At 39.2% G+C, this 15,598-nt stretch overlaps 1 protein-coding gene across 1 annotated transcript in view; it reads right to left on the reverse strand.

Annotated features, from left to right (window-relative positions):
* Positions 1 to 15,598, reverse strand: part of EEIG2 (EEIG family member 2) — a 75,434-nt gene that overhangs the window by 40,238 nt on the left and 19,598 nt on the right. The gene's annotated exons all lie outside the window — the stretch shown is intronic.

Raw genomic sequence — 15,598 nt, forward strand, 5'->3', positions numbered from 1 at the left:
TCCAGGCTGGTCTCGAACTCCTGACCTCAGGTAATCCACCTGCCTCGGCCTCCCAAAGTGCTAAGATTACAGGCGTGAGCCTCATCACTTTAAAGATAAGAAAATGAAGTGTGATGAGAGAAGTGAACTCAAGGTCGTTTAAGTAGGAGGTGGTAGAGAAGAACTGGCTTCAAACCAGGCCTGTTTAACTCTAAAGCCCACTTGTCCACAAAGGAAAATCTGTATTTTTCCACAACTTTGCTCTTTCAAGCTCCCAGGCCTTTGTACATACTGTTCTCTCTGCTATCATGTGTAGGTACTGGGGTGGAGGGTGCTCAGCCTAAGAAAAGGAAAACCATTCCTCTAACATAGGAAGGAGACAAAGATAACGGATGAAATAAAGAGAAAACTAGAGAAAGCAAAAGAGAATGGCAGGAGAGCCCAGGTTGAATAGTTTTGATTTTCTTAGGGGAGTAATAAGTAATGTCTATGGAGTGATAGGACTGGGAGGTGAGTTGAAAATTTAGATAAAGGCTTAGAGACAGGAAAACCGCTGTGGTGAAAGTGACAGGCAGTCAAACTTATAGCTGCCTCAGGGAATAAAACAGATTTTTATTAGGATCTATCAGTTATTTTTTGTTGTTGTTATTGTTTTTGAGACAGGGTCTCACTCTGTCACCCAGGCTGGAGTGCAGTGGTGCGGTCACAACTCACTACAGCCTTGACCTCTCAGGTCAAAGACATCTTCCCACCTCAGCCTCCCAAGTAGCTGGGAACACAGGCATGCACCACTAAACTCGACTAATTTTTGTAATTTTTGGTAAAGATGGGTCTTCCTATGTTATCCAGGCTGGTCTCAAACTCCTGGGCTCAAGCGATCCTCCTGGCTCAGCCTCCCAAAGTGCTAGGATTACAGGTGTGAGCCACCTGGCCTGGTTTTTCTGATTTCTCCATCAATACACAGAAATCCAAGAACAGGAATTACAAAAAAACCAAACATAATTTAAAAATCAAGTATGTATTTGTGTGTCATACATGTATGCGTGTTTACTTTTATATACTAAACAGACACACAAATGGGAGAGGAGGGAATGCATTTTACCATCAGTTCTACTATGATAACTTTGGCCATTTTTTCCCTTAGGAACCCTTAAGTGATTTAAGGAATCATGATATGAAGAATGTATGTGTAGGTTCACAGTGGAATCTCCCTTGAAATCCAGGCAGGGTGTAATTTATTGGTACAGTCACAATGCAGGCGAGATGAGTGTTATTTGACAAAGGATGGACCTGGAGGTACTTGTCAGGCAGCTGGAGGACTCCTTGGTAAGGAGGGCAGTTGCTAACCTGTATACTCAAAAATAAATACATTAAAAAAACCGTGAATAGTAATAAAAATAAGCAAGAAAAAAAATCCAGAATTTTTTTTTTTCTTGGACACAGAGTCTTGCTCTGTTGCCCAGGCTAGAGTGCAGTGGTATGATCTTGGCTGACTGCACCCTCCGCCTCCCGGGCTCAAGCAATTCCCATGCCTCAGCCTCCTGAATAGTAGCTGGGATTACAGGTGTGCAGCACCACACCTGGCTAATGTTTGTATTTTTGTAGAGACGAGGTTTCACCATGTTGGCCAGGCTGGTCTCAAACTCCTGGCCTCAAGCGATCTGGCCATCTCGATCTCCCAAATTGTTGGGATTACATGCGTGAGCCACTGTGTCCGGCCTAAAATTTTTTATTATTGTTTCTCTCCCAACATCTCTTGGCCTCAAGACTTGCTGGAGCCATCAGCTATGGTGTCTGGTGCTCCCAACAAGGAGATATAGATAGAAACATTGATGTCCTGGACCCTTCAAGGTCCACTGAGCATCAAGGCGCTTGGTTGTTGCTGTCACTGAGACCACTGATATATGATCAGATATCAATAAATAACATTTACAATAAAACTCTTACTTTTCTTACAAAATTATATACAAATTTATAGTTAAACATGGCAGGTTAATTGCATGTATTAGCCTCTGCTCCTTCCCCAAACCTCCTAAAATAAAAACAAGTAAAGGCATTATCTCACAGGCACAAAGAGAACTAGAGACAAAAATAAGTGGCCACAGACAGACAAGTGATAACTAATTTAGCATACTGAGGATATTTGAACCTTACACTGGTAATAGTAAAAGCCAAGAGTAGGAAACTTAAACAGGCTTTGAAGTCGAATGAAGGAGGGACACGGCAGAGGATTGATCAAAAGCTGTTTTAGAAATAGACTGCAGACTTCTCCTTCCCTGACTCCTGCGGATGACTGAGATGTATTCCCCTAATAAGATGAAACAGAAGGATCTCTGGACAGCCTGAAGTGAGGGCAAGTATCAGAAACAGCACAAAGAGCACAACGGCATGCTGGCTGGGGTAATGAAAGATGACTTAATGCTGAGACTTCCAACCTTCTTCCCCTAACCTGGCTTCTCACAATGCCAGAACCAGGCACCTGTTCTTCAAGATGTGGGAAGAATATTCTCTGGGGAATCCAACCAGCCTCAAAGAAAAGATTTCATGAGACGGATGTTGAGGGTTCCCAATGACACAGCCAGCCAAATCAGCCTACAATAAAAATCTGAGATGACAAGCACCCACCACATACACAAAGCTCCTAATCAACTTTTAGTGTTTCACAGTTAAATATGGGCAGATAAGTGAGGAAAGTCTCTTAATATGAAATAAACCAAGATGAATAGAAAAAAAACTAACTTGGCTGGTTGCAGGGGCTCATGCCTGTATTTCCAGCACTTTGGAAGGCTAAGGTGGAAGGGTCGCTTGAGCCAGGAGTTTGAGACCAGCCTAGGCAACAACAGGAGACCCTGTTTCAATAAAAAAATTAAAACTTAGCTGGGTATGGTGGCGTGCACCTGTAGTCCCAGCTACTTGAAAGGTTGAGGCAGAAGGATCACTTGAGCCCAAGAGTTCAAGGCTGTAGTGAGCCATGAGTGTGCCACACTGTACTCCAGTCTGGGTGACAGAGCAAGACTCAGTCTTAAAGAAAAAAAAAAAAGAAGAGAAAAATAGCAACTTGAACAAAACAGAGCCTGTGCTTGAAGAAGAAAAAAAATTCTGAGTGATATAAAAAAGAAACTGCATCTACCATACAGGAATAGGATGCTATATTTAAAAAAAAAAAGCATACAGGAAATTAAAGTGCTCATGGAAATCCAAACTACTGGGCTTGATATTTTGTCATTCCAGATTCACTCTACCCTTCTCTGTGGTCCAGGAGGCCAGTCTTATGAATTACATCAATCAGGCTCCCTTGCCTTCTACCTCCGATTGTGCTAAAGTGACAAACACTGCAAGGATAGAGGGCAGGAGGAGAGGGAAGCTGATGCATTTATTCTTCTGGCTCCTTCCCTGTTGGGCCATGTGAGAAACAGGTAGTGGTTGGGGACTATGCTGTTTCATAATATGCCTTGTAGGACTTAGACTCTAAATTATTTGTATTTATGACTTTGTTAAAATAAAAACTTCTTCAGCATAGCATTCTAAATACGGGCAGGTAATTAGAATTACAGTGTAAAATAGAGATAGAGAACTGGTTTTCATACAGCAAGTGTCTTTTAATCTTAAGGGAAAAAGTACACTTCCCACAATTCCATGTCCTCATCTACTTACTATCACTCTGCCTTCAGGTCCAAGCTCCCTGAAGATGATGATACTAAGGATAACGATAACAGCATTTATTGAGTGCTTATTATTGAGTGCTTATTATTACAGGCCTTGTTGTAAATACACATATTAAAAATTACACATATTAACTACTAAATCCTCAAAGCGACTATATGGGGAGGGTACTACTAACTCCATTTTATAGATAAAGGAACTAAGATACACAGAAATTATGTGACTTGTCAAAGGTCACTCAGCAGGAAAGGCTGGAACTGAAATTTGAAGAACTGTCTCTACAGTATAGACATTTTCCATCTCCTCACCTCCCAGTTACTTTTCAGTCCCTCTTAATCAGGCTTCTACCCCCCACAATTCCATTGAAACTGCTCACCAGTGTGTAATTAATTGCCAAATCCAAGGGTAATTTTTTTAGTATCATACTTGACCCTTCTATAAATTCTTGCAATAGTCTTGTTCTTGCTATTTATGTGACTATTTCTTTGCAGTTTCTTGTTCCTCTGTCTCCTTAAAATGTTGATGTCCACCAAGCTTCTATCCTTGGCTTTCTCATTTTTTTTTTTTACTCTGATAGACTTAACTATTACGCATCTACTGAGAACTTAAAAATCTAAGTCTTCAGGCTCGGCGTGGTGGCTCACACCTGTAATCCCAGCACTTTGGGAGACCAAGGCAGGCGGATTGCTTGAGCTCAGGAGTTTGAGACTAGCCTGGGCAATATGGCGAAACCTCATCTCTACAAAAAAATATAATAATTAGTCGAGTGTGGTGGTGTACGCCTGTAGTCCCAGCTTCTCGGGCGGCTGAGGTGGGAGGACTGCTTGAGCCCAGGAGGTTGAAGCTGCAGTGAGCCGAGATTGTGCCAGTGCACTCTAGCCTGGGCAACAGAGCGAGGCTTTATCTCAAAAAACAACAACAACAAAATAAACAAAAGAAAACAAACAAACGAACAAAACTAAGTCTTCTTCTTTAGTCCTCAGATTCATATATCAACATGTTAACTGGTGAACTCACCTAGTAGTCCTAGCCTCTAGGTAAGGCTTTAGGTCTCTGATATCTGTTTATCATGGTACTTCCCAGCAGGCTAGTAAGTAAGCTAGCAGCCTGACTAGTCAAATGGTTTGCCCAGGAATGTATGTGGCAAAGACTGTCAGTTACTTATCCAATATGCAGTCTCTCTTCTTCCTTAAAAGGAGAACCCTGATTTTACTCAAACTGGCAATATGTCCAGTTAAAAGACTGCATTTTCCTGCCCTCCCTTGCAGCTACAGGGTAGGCATGGGATGGAGTACAAGCTAATGAGATATAAATGGAGGTTATTGGGTATAACTTCTGGAAAGGCAAAGTAAAAGAGGGATAGTTGAAATGTACCCTTTTACCTTTTATTCTTTCCTCTGCCTGGAAAACTGTCATGATGATGATTAGATTCTCAACAGCCATTTTGGACCACGAGGTTACCCTCAGGAAAAGCCACGTGATGATGGTGCAGAGCCAGAAGGAAGGTGGGTCTCTAATAAACATGTAGCCCTGGACTGTCTCCCTCCAAACTCCCTGCCTCCCTCCCTCCCTCCCTCTCTTCCTCCTCCTTCTCTTCCTCCTCCTCATCCTCCTCCCCTCCCTGCCTGCCTGCCTGCCTTCCTGCCTGCCTGCCTGCCTTCCTTCCTTCCTTCCTTCCTTCCTTCCTTCCTTCCTTCCTTCCTTCCTTCTTTCCTTCCTTCCTTCCTTCCTTCCTTCCTTCCTTCCTTCCTTCCTTCTTTCTTTCTTTCTTTTGACAGAGTCTCACTCTGTCACACAGGCTGAGTGCAGTGGTGCAATCTCAGCTCACTGCAAACTGCACCTCTCAGGTTCAAGCAAATTTCCTGTCTCAGTCTCCCGAGTAGCTGGGACTACAGGTGTGCGCCACCACGCCTGGCTAATTTTTGTATTTTTTGTAGAGACAGGGTTTCACCATGTTGGCCAGGCTCGTCTCAAACACCTAGGCTCAAGTGACCTACCTACCTTGGCCTCTCAAAGTGCTGGGATTACAGGTGTGAGCCACCGTGCCTGGCCAAGACACCACACCTGGCCCAAACTTCTTAAATCTTATTATTTAAAATGTTTATTTTAGGTTTTGTTATATGCAGCTGAACTAAATCCTAACTGACATAGACTAAGTCTTACCATTTCCAAGAAATCTGTAAAGTTCAAGTGTTATTCACACTGTTGTAGGTGGTCCATTCCAGAGTCCTGTTCCCCTCATTTAAGATTAAGTATATGGATGAAATACATTGGAACCTATTGCACATATTTTTCATGACCTGTAGAGTCCCACCCAATGAAGACACAAATAAGCTCCGATTCACTTCCCGGGCAATAAGCCCCTATCCAAACACATAGATACTGCCTCCCAAGTAGTAGACTGACAAATGTGCTATGACTCTGAAACAGGTTCTTATGTAAGAAAGTCAAATAAGCCAAGACAAGAGATCAGGTTGGGATGAACTAGAGCTGTGCAATGTGCACTTGTCTATTAATTACCTCATGATGTGCAAACAAAGACTCCTTAATGGAGAAGAAACCCAGAAATGATGAAGGTGGGAAAGAGTACAGCATAACACTAATCATTTGCCAAACACAGTAAACAATAAAGATTTGTTGACCAAATGAATAACTGAAGTCACGTATGGGCCACAAATGACTGGTTCCAGCTACCAATTCTTGCCTGTATTACTTCCTAACTCTTTGTAAATTAAGCCCTTTCCTGTGTCTAGCGCCTACTACAATTCAGACTCTCAATATTGTTTCCCTCAAGCATGGCAACAGTCTGCTTAACAGTCCCCGTGCAGATCTATCTTCCTCATTGGTACCAGAGAAGTCTTTTAAAAATACAAACTTGAAAATGTCATTTCTGTTTAAAATCCTTCACTGCTTCCTCTTATAGGATTAGGTTCAACCTCCTTAATGCGGCCTCTTTATGTTAAGGCCCTGCCTGTCTTTAGTCTTATCTCTTGACCCTTTCTTTCTGTCTCATACTGTTTGTCATTCCCATTTACTTCACACTATTTCTCATTTGTATGCCTTTGTTCATGACTTTTTCTTTCCTTCTATTCCATCCACTCTCCTTTCAACTTCCCGCACTCACCAGTTTAATTCTAACTCACCTAGTTTTGCCATTACCTCCTCTAGAAATCTCTCTGCAACTCGGTGTCCCATATGACCAGGCCTGCCTTGGTTCCCTTCTCAGTGTCCTCTTTTCCTTACCCTACAGCACTGTTCCCAGGGGCAGGGTGGGGAAGAGCTGGCTGCCTCCACTTCTTCCATCATTCACTCAGTCTTCAGTGTCCCAAGACAGCGTCCTCATTTCCCTTTTTCTCTGCCTTGTTTCTGGCAGAGTCTTTTATGATTGATATATTTTAAATAAACAAATATTATAAATGAATTTTTTAAATGTATGGGCTTAGAAATTGCTGACTGTATCCTTTCTTAATAGGAACTGAAGTAGAAAGATATGTTAAGTAACCTTTATAGTTTTGTAACATCAAAATCATAGCCTTGGATTCTTAAACAATCTCTCTAAAAAAAAGTTTTGTTTGTGCAACTAAGGCAATTACTCAGACTTTTTTTGCATGTGATAATCTTTAATGTGTACATACAGGCACATACACAGCTGTCAGAAAGCTGTCCAAACGAAACAAACAACCAAAAAAGTAGCAAAGTTAGTTTGCGACCATTTGTTATACTGATGGGTTACCATGGAAACAAACTCAGACTACTTGGCATGGGAGACAAAAGTCACATTAGTAAATGCTTTCCGTTATGTGAGTCATTAATTTCCTATGACTTTTATACAGTTGCTTAACCACTTTCCAGAAACAAAGCAACAGAATATGATTTGTGTTGATCCTGTGAAAACCCAAGCATTTCTAAGATAAAGTGATACAGCTGCTGACATAAAATAAGCAGAGGACTCAAAAGAAGATAATGTTACGATGGCCTTGTGTTTCAAAGGAGTCGAAGAAAATCTAGAAAGTCTTTAAAAAATAAAAGTAATATAAAAGCAAAATTACGGATCCATTTTTTGTGACTAATTACTGTACCAGCAAAATGCATTACTTATTCTCAGAATAACTTGCATATGTATACCCTAGGTACACATTTAAAATTATGCCATGTCTTGGTAATTCTGTGTATTTTTAACTTTTTAAAAAACAGTGATAAGAAACTGCTATGAAGAATGCAAACCGTTTGCCAGATAGTATTGCATGGAGGTTAAGAGCTTAGATCCAGAGCCAGGCTGCTTGTGTTCAAATCCTGCCTCTGCTCTCTGCCAACTGTCACTCTGGACACGTTCCTAACCTCTCTGTATTCTGCATTTCCTCCTCTGTGAAACAGGATGTAACAATACGTACAACTCATGGGAATTTGGGGAAACCAAATGAATTACTACACACAGAGTTTAGAACAGTGCCTGGCTTACAGTGTATCTCAGTAATAAATGTTGCAAGTTATTATAAAGGATGTATATAGTCCACCTGAATTTGCCCACCAGAGTGAAATGGTCAAATTTATAAGGAAAGTTTTTTTTCAATGTTAATGAAGATTTCTACTTCTTAAAAGATACAGACTCTTGAGAAAAAAGAAACCTGTGAGAACAGAGGCAAAAACAAGTATTTTAACACTCCAAGGATAAATCAGATCTAAAAAATTGTAACTTTTAATTACAACACTAAGGATAAATGAACATCTCAGACATCAGAGATATTTTTGGCTTGAGTAAATGGGTGAAAAGTAACATCAATTCATCGGGAAGAATTGGACAGAAGAATATTTTGTTTTATTTATTTCTTATTTATTCACTCATTCATTTTGCTAGTGGGATTAGGGAGTGAGAGAAATGATAATCCAGTTTTGGACATTTTGAGGTTGAGGAGCTTGTGGGTCCCCTATTTGGAAATGTCTAGGAGGCAGACAGATACACAGATCTAGAACTCAAAGGTGGTCAGGGCTGAAAATACAAATGTAAAAGACTGGCTGCACATGATGGCTCAAACCTATAATCCTAGCTACTTGGGAGGCTGAGGTGGGAGGACTGCTTAAGCCTGGGAGTTTGAGGCTGCAGTGAGCTGTGACTGCATCACTGCACTCCAGCCTGGGTGACAGAGTGAGACCGTGTCTCAAAAAAAAAAAAAAAAAAAAAAAAAAAAAAAAAAAAAAGGACAAGAGACCTCAGCATGTAAATAGTCACTGAAGCTATGGGAATGGATGAGGCCATTCAGGGAGAGTGGGTAGAGGAGAAAGGGAAGAAGGCAGAGTTTGGAACTCCAAGAAACACGAACACTTAGGGTATAGGAGAAGAAGGGGTACAGGCAAAGGAGGCTAACACGCCAACAGTGGGAGAAGCAAAGGAGATTACGTTGTCACCAAAGCCAAGGGGAAAACCTTTAAAGAAAGAATTGTTGAACTATCAAATGTGGCAGAGAGATCAGGTAAGATAAAGGCTTTAAAAAAATTAGCAATAAAGAATTCACTAATAACACTAGCAAGTGTAGTTTCAGTAAAAGGAGGGATGGAAGCCAGATTACCATGAGGAGTGGAGACAGGGAACACAGACATTTCAAATATTTTAGTAATAAAGTGGAGAAAATTAGGGTGGCAGCGAAATGGGGTTATGCATAAAGGGAGGATTTCATTTTAACATGTAAGAAGAGACTTAAGCATGGTTTAGTGCTGATAGTAAAGAACCTGCCAGCACGAACGGTGAGGAGAAAAGATTTGAGAGGGTATGAGTAATGGTGCCAGAGGAGGTCTACCCTTGAGAATGCCAGAGAGGACGTGATCCAGGTGACAGCTAGGGGGACTGGCCCTGAACAGGAGAAGAGGCTCCTCTTCCATCATGAGGAGACAAAAAGAAAAGAGTGAGCTTTAATGCAGGGAAGTTTGTCAGCAGACAACTGTTCATTGTCTAGAACTGTTCATATGAGAAATTTCATATAAAAATACAGCACTAATTGGCACACAGTAGGTCCTCAAATGAATACTTGTTTATAATCTTCTATATTACAAAAAGTCTTATAGCTTCATGCAGGGTTTTTATTCAGTGACTGACAGATGTCTTGATGAAAAATTTCATTAAAAAACATATGTCCCCTACAGAGGGGAGCAAATATTTACAAACCATATAGCTGATAAGGGGTTAATATCCCAAATATATAAGAAACTCATACAACTCAACAGCAAAAAAAAAAAAAAAAAAAAAAAATCAAATAACCTGATTAAAAAATGGGCTAAGGACTCGAATAGAGATTTCTCAAAAGAAGACAAACACTAAGAGAGTAAATTTCAAATGTTACCACAAAAACTCATAAATTATGACATCTCTTTTTATACCATAATTTACACAATTACAAATTGTCAATTTGCAATAAAAAAAGAAGACATACAAATGGCCAAGAAGTATGTGAAAAGATGCTCAATTAATCATCAGAGAAATACAAATCAAAACCGCAAGGAGTTAACACTTCCTATCAATTACAATGGATATTATCAAAAAGACAAAAGACAAAGTGTTGGTGAGGATATGGAGAAAAGGGAACCCTTGCACACTGCTGGTGAGAATGTCAACTGGTACAGTTTGGAAAGCAGTATGGATGTTCCTCAAAAAATAAAAAATAGAACCATGATATAACCCAGCAATTCCACCTCTGTAATATATCCAAAGGAAATTAAATTAGTATTTTGAAGAGATATCTGCACCCCCATGTTCATTTCATCATTATTCACAAGAGACAAAATACGGAAACAACATAAATATCCATTAACAGATGAATGGATAAAGAAAATGTGGGGTGTATATATATACAATGGAATATTATTTAGCCTTAAAAAAGAAGGAAATCCTGCAATTTGTGACAACATAGATAAACCTGGAGGATATTATGCTAAGTGAAATAACCTAGGCACAGAAAGACAAATATCACATAATTTCACTTATATGTGGAACCTAAAAAAGTCAAACTCACAGAATTTATTTTGCTCTAACTACACAAATTCTACATAGCATCACCTCTCCACTTTCTAGAAAGAACAATACAGATGCAGAGGACACAATAAAAATGAAATAACAGGAGAAAAAATATTCCTAGATTAATTTAAGGAAAGACTTCATACTGAAAATTTCAGAATACACATCATAGCCTGGGAAATTTGATGAAAACTACACAAAATTTTCCTACCAATAAGGTAAAAATCCTGCGAGGATATAGGTAATTAAAATTAGCTTATGAACTATGACATACTGGAAAAGGCAAAACTACAGATAGTAAAAGAATCAGTGATTGTCAGGGGTTGGGAGTAGGAGGGATGAACAAGTGGAGCACAGAGGATTTTTAGGGCAGCGAAACTTCTCTGTATGATGCTATGATGGTGGATACATGTCATTATACATTTGTCAAAACACGGAATGGACAACACCAAGTGTGAAGCCTAATGTAAACTTTAAAGTACTTTAGATGATGCTGCGTCAAGGAAGGGTCATCAACGTTAACAAATGCACCACTCTGGTTAGGAATATTAATAGCTGGGGATACTGTGTGTATGTGGGGACAGAGGGTATAGGAGACATTTCTGTACCTTCCACTCAATTTCTCTGTGATGCTAAAACTGCTCTAAAAAAGTCTATTCAAAATCAGATTATGCACATAGAGATGAAAATATGTTCTCCAAAACTCTTAAAAACAAGGACACAGGGAATAAATAACTTCACAAAACCCAGAAGTTGATGTGAACTATGTATTCTATAACCAGCCCAAACTAAGCATTGTGTAGGAAGGAAAAAGAAAGATAACTCTTAGGCAAAAAACTATCACCCAAGTACCCTTTCTGAATAAAACACTTGAAGAAATGAAAAATGAATTACAAGTTAGATCTTAAGAAACAGGAAAAGGTACATTGGTGTTGTATAGGAAAAAGAAAAGGCAAGAAACCAAACTAGTAGGTTACTTGTTCTTCCAAAAAGACTTTACTTTTGAACAAAAAGACTTTTTATTCTTTCTAAATATTCTAAAAAGGTGTGGGAAAATAATAGCTGTAAACAGTTTCTTCAATTACAGATCCAATCAGCCAGTTTCCAGATCAATAAACTTATGGCTTCTTATGTATGTACATGAAAAACCAAACTCTTCAGCTAGTATTCAGTCTTCTCCCTTTAACCTCTCAAATTTGCGTCCCTACAGTTCTTCACTATTTTCTGCCCTGGCACTATGCACCTGCATGTCTGCCTTCTTGGCTTTCCCATCCTTTAGGATGCCCTCCCAAATGTCTTCTTATCCTTTCCTAGTATACAGCCTCACCCACATGGTAAAAAGAGGAGGGAACAAATTTTAGACTCAGCAGATCTGAGCTCAAGTTTAATTTCAACACTGAATGGATGGTGAAAGTAATTTGTAATTATTTTCCTCTGCATAAATTTCCTCTTATAAAATGTTTTATAGTCAGGTACAAAATGGTAAACATATGTTGTCTGAATCTAAAATGCTTATAAAAACTTACTAAATTAAATGGCATTACACACACACACCACCCCCCCCCCCCCCACTGCGTAAACCACCAAGTGTTATAATTCAAGACATTGCTCAAAAGCTCTTCCTATGATGCATTTCCTGAGTCCTTGGGTAAAATGATTCTTTGGTTCCTATAAACTCCTGGAGTCTTCTGCATGCATGTCTGGAGTAGCTTCCTTGCAAATGAAAGCTACTGAGAGTAAGGGAAATAGGAGTTTAGTGAAATTTCTGTTATGTATTATTAGTTTTGCCATCCTCCAGTACTGTGAAAAATATTGCCACATATTATGAAAGTATTCCTCTGTTGGTATTTTCACAAGTATAATTATCAAAAGGGAACTCTATAATATCAGAGAAGTAAAATGTATCAGTTTTCTGGAACAGGAATATTAAGCAGTAAGTTCAAAAGAATATGTCTGGGTCACCAAGACATCCTTGGAAATATAGGTAAGGAGATGGCAGGGTGTTTACATTCTTATGATCAAGAGAGAAATGAGCCAACGACATGGCCAGGGTATGACAAAACAGCACAAAGAGTTAGTACAAACTGTACCATGAAGGCTCTGCTCTGGTTGTTTTGCTTATCCTTATAACTAATGATATTACAATAATTCAGAAATGATGCAGATGAAGTAACTTATAATCAAAGGCACAGCAGCACAGCCTACTATTAATATAGCTCTACTTTGAAGGAAGGTCTGGGGAGATGGAAGGGATCATATGCATTGGTGAAAGGATGAGATTATAGATGGCTGTACATAAAAGGACTGTAGTGAGCATACATGCTGGGACATTCCTTGAGTGGCACAGACCTGCTGAGGTATCTCCTGCTGATATTGATCGCAGCCAGTGTAAACAGACTTCATGTTTATGCCTTACATTGTGTTTCTTGACTTATCTGACACCACTCCTCACATAGAAGAAAACCCCAGAGGGAGCAGGGTAGGCGAGTGAGAGAAACTCTAACAAACAGTTAACTAGCTTCTTAATTATTTTGAATGCTGGATTAATGTTCCTTTGAAGGCAATACAGTACCAGCAGAGAGTCATGTGGCAGCTAGGGCTTATATAAGTTATCTTAGCAAAAATAGCTCTTGAATTCATTTTGACTTACTACCAGTTGGTAACAATTTTCAGTTTCTTGAATGAGCAAGTAAGAGCTAATGCTGCAGTTATTACTGAGTTCCTACTTGCTTCAGGAAGGCTTACACTTGATTAGCATAATGACGGAAGTTACAGTTTTCAATTGTGTATAATTACAAATGCATATTATCTGTATTACTAGTCTGATGATTATGTTTACTTTTCTATTAACGGAAATTATAAAGGTAATTTATGATTGCTTATAAGAGATTATTAATTTAGCTTAAAGCAAAATCTTGCAACCAATTACCGTTTTTTGGAAGGACTATGAATAATCTTTTCTAACTACTTCCTGAGGCTATTTCTAAAACTGTTTTCTGCCTCATACATAAAGGAAATAGTGATGTCCACAGAACTGCCCACATAATGCCTCAGGTGCATTTCCTGTAAGTCATTTCTTAACCATAAAGATGCCTTGGATGGTACACAGAGGTGATACTTTAACAATACAAAACCTTACGGTAACCTGAACTGGCCTCAAAAAGGTAACAACAGAAGATAAACTGTTAATAACTTTATATGTAGACACCAGCACTAGAGAATTCTCAGAAATTGCCATTGAAAAGTGGTTGCAATCTGTGAACAAGGAAATACAGAACGTGTTAACTAGAAATAAAATGTCACTAAATGCTTTTATGCTCATGCTATGCTAGCGATGACTCACTTAAATAAAACAAAGCAAACATACAAAGCCCAAAATCAATACTATGGGTAGTTCCTCATTTCAGTAAGATAAAGTAAGGCTCGGGTGTAAGCCAGTTTTTAAGCCACAATGCTTGGAAATAGCATTTGATTAGGAAAAGCCTGGGAATTTCTTCTTAAACTAGTAATCAGGTTTTAAGACAGAAAAAAAAATATATTTTTAAAGAAAGCATACAGACTCTCAATCATGAGTTTGTTTTTAATATTTGTATCACTATTTTCATTTACAGTAATCCTTTGCCTCAAAATATAATCAAGTTCAAGTCCCTCTCCTAAAAATAAATAAAATATTGCTGTTTATTCTTATCTCTTTTATCCAATTGCATTTTTCTCCTTTTCTTCATTAACAAGGCTTCCAAAAGAAGTTACACTCCATGCTTCTGCTCCTTCACCACCTGCTCACTCTCTAACCCCTTAAAACCTGGTTTCTGCTCCTACAACTCCATTGAAACTTTTCTCTCAGAATTCACTGAAGACTTGCTGATTGCCAAATAAACAGAGCATCTCTAGCTGAACACCCTCTCCTCTAATGTACTTTCCATAGTTAGCTTTGCTGATTGCCAAATAAACAGAGCATCTCTCATATTACCCCATCTCTCCACACTATGGCAGAGCTGAACACCCTCTCCTCTAATGTACTTTCCATAGTTAGCTTTGCTGATTGCCAAATAAACAGAGCATCTCTCATATTACCCCATCTCTTCACACTATGGCAGAGCTGAACGCCCTCTCCTCTAACGTACTTTCCATAGTTAGCTTCTGCGATACCACATACCTCCCCAATGTTTGGTCTCATTGGCCCCAATTAGGTCTTTTCTACCAAGGTTCTGTCCTCTGGCCCTTGTGTTTTGTTCTGCATACTATCCTTGGCTTTATTATCTTGTCCCGGTGGATTTTCTTAAAATCTAGGTCTGCAACCCTAACTATTTTGCAATCCTAACAGTTTATGTCGGTTTTCAGACTTAAATTTTCAGCCACCTACCACATACTGTCATATACCTTGCTTCTTATACTCAACTGTTTTAAGGGAAACAGTTCAGAATTAGCAATAAAGGGAATACACAGGAAACAACAGTAATAACCAAAACAGAAGAACTGTTACTTAATTTACACTCCATCCATGAAAGAATATGTATAGTATTATTGAAATAAATACACTAAAGTTTTTAGTAACATGGGACATGCTTATATTACAGTGTTCAGTTAAAAAAAAAAAAAAAAAAAAAGCAGGAGGGTTGGACACGATTGCTCATTCCTATCCCGGCACTTTGGGAGGCTGAGGTAGGTGGATTGCTTGAGCTCAGGAGTTCAAGACCAGCCTGGACAATGTGGCGAAACTCCATCTCTACAAAAAATACAGTATTAGCAGGTGTGGTGGTGTGCACCTGTAGTCTTAGCTACTCAGGAGGATCACCTAAGCCCGGGGAGGACAAGGGTGCAGTGAGCTATGACTGTGCCACTGCACTCCAGCCTGGATGACAGAGTGAGATCCTATCTCAGGGAAAAAAAAAGAAAAAAAAGCAGGATAAAAAATTATGTACGTAATGTGGTTTCAACTGTGTAAAACACAAA

Source organism: Macaca nemestrina, chromosome 1 (assembly GCF_043159975.1).
Source record: "Macaca nemestrina isolate mMacNem1 chromosome 1, mMacNem.hap1, whole genome shotgun sequence".
Lineage (NCBI taxonomy): Eukaryota > Metazoa > Chordata > Mammalia > Primates > Cercopithecidae > Macaca > Macaca nemestrina.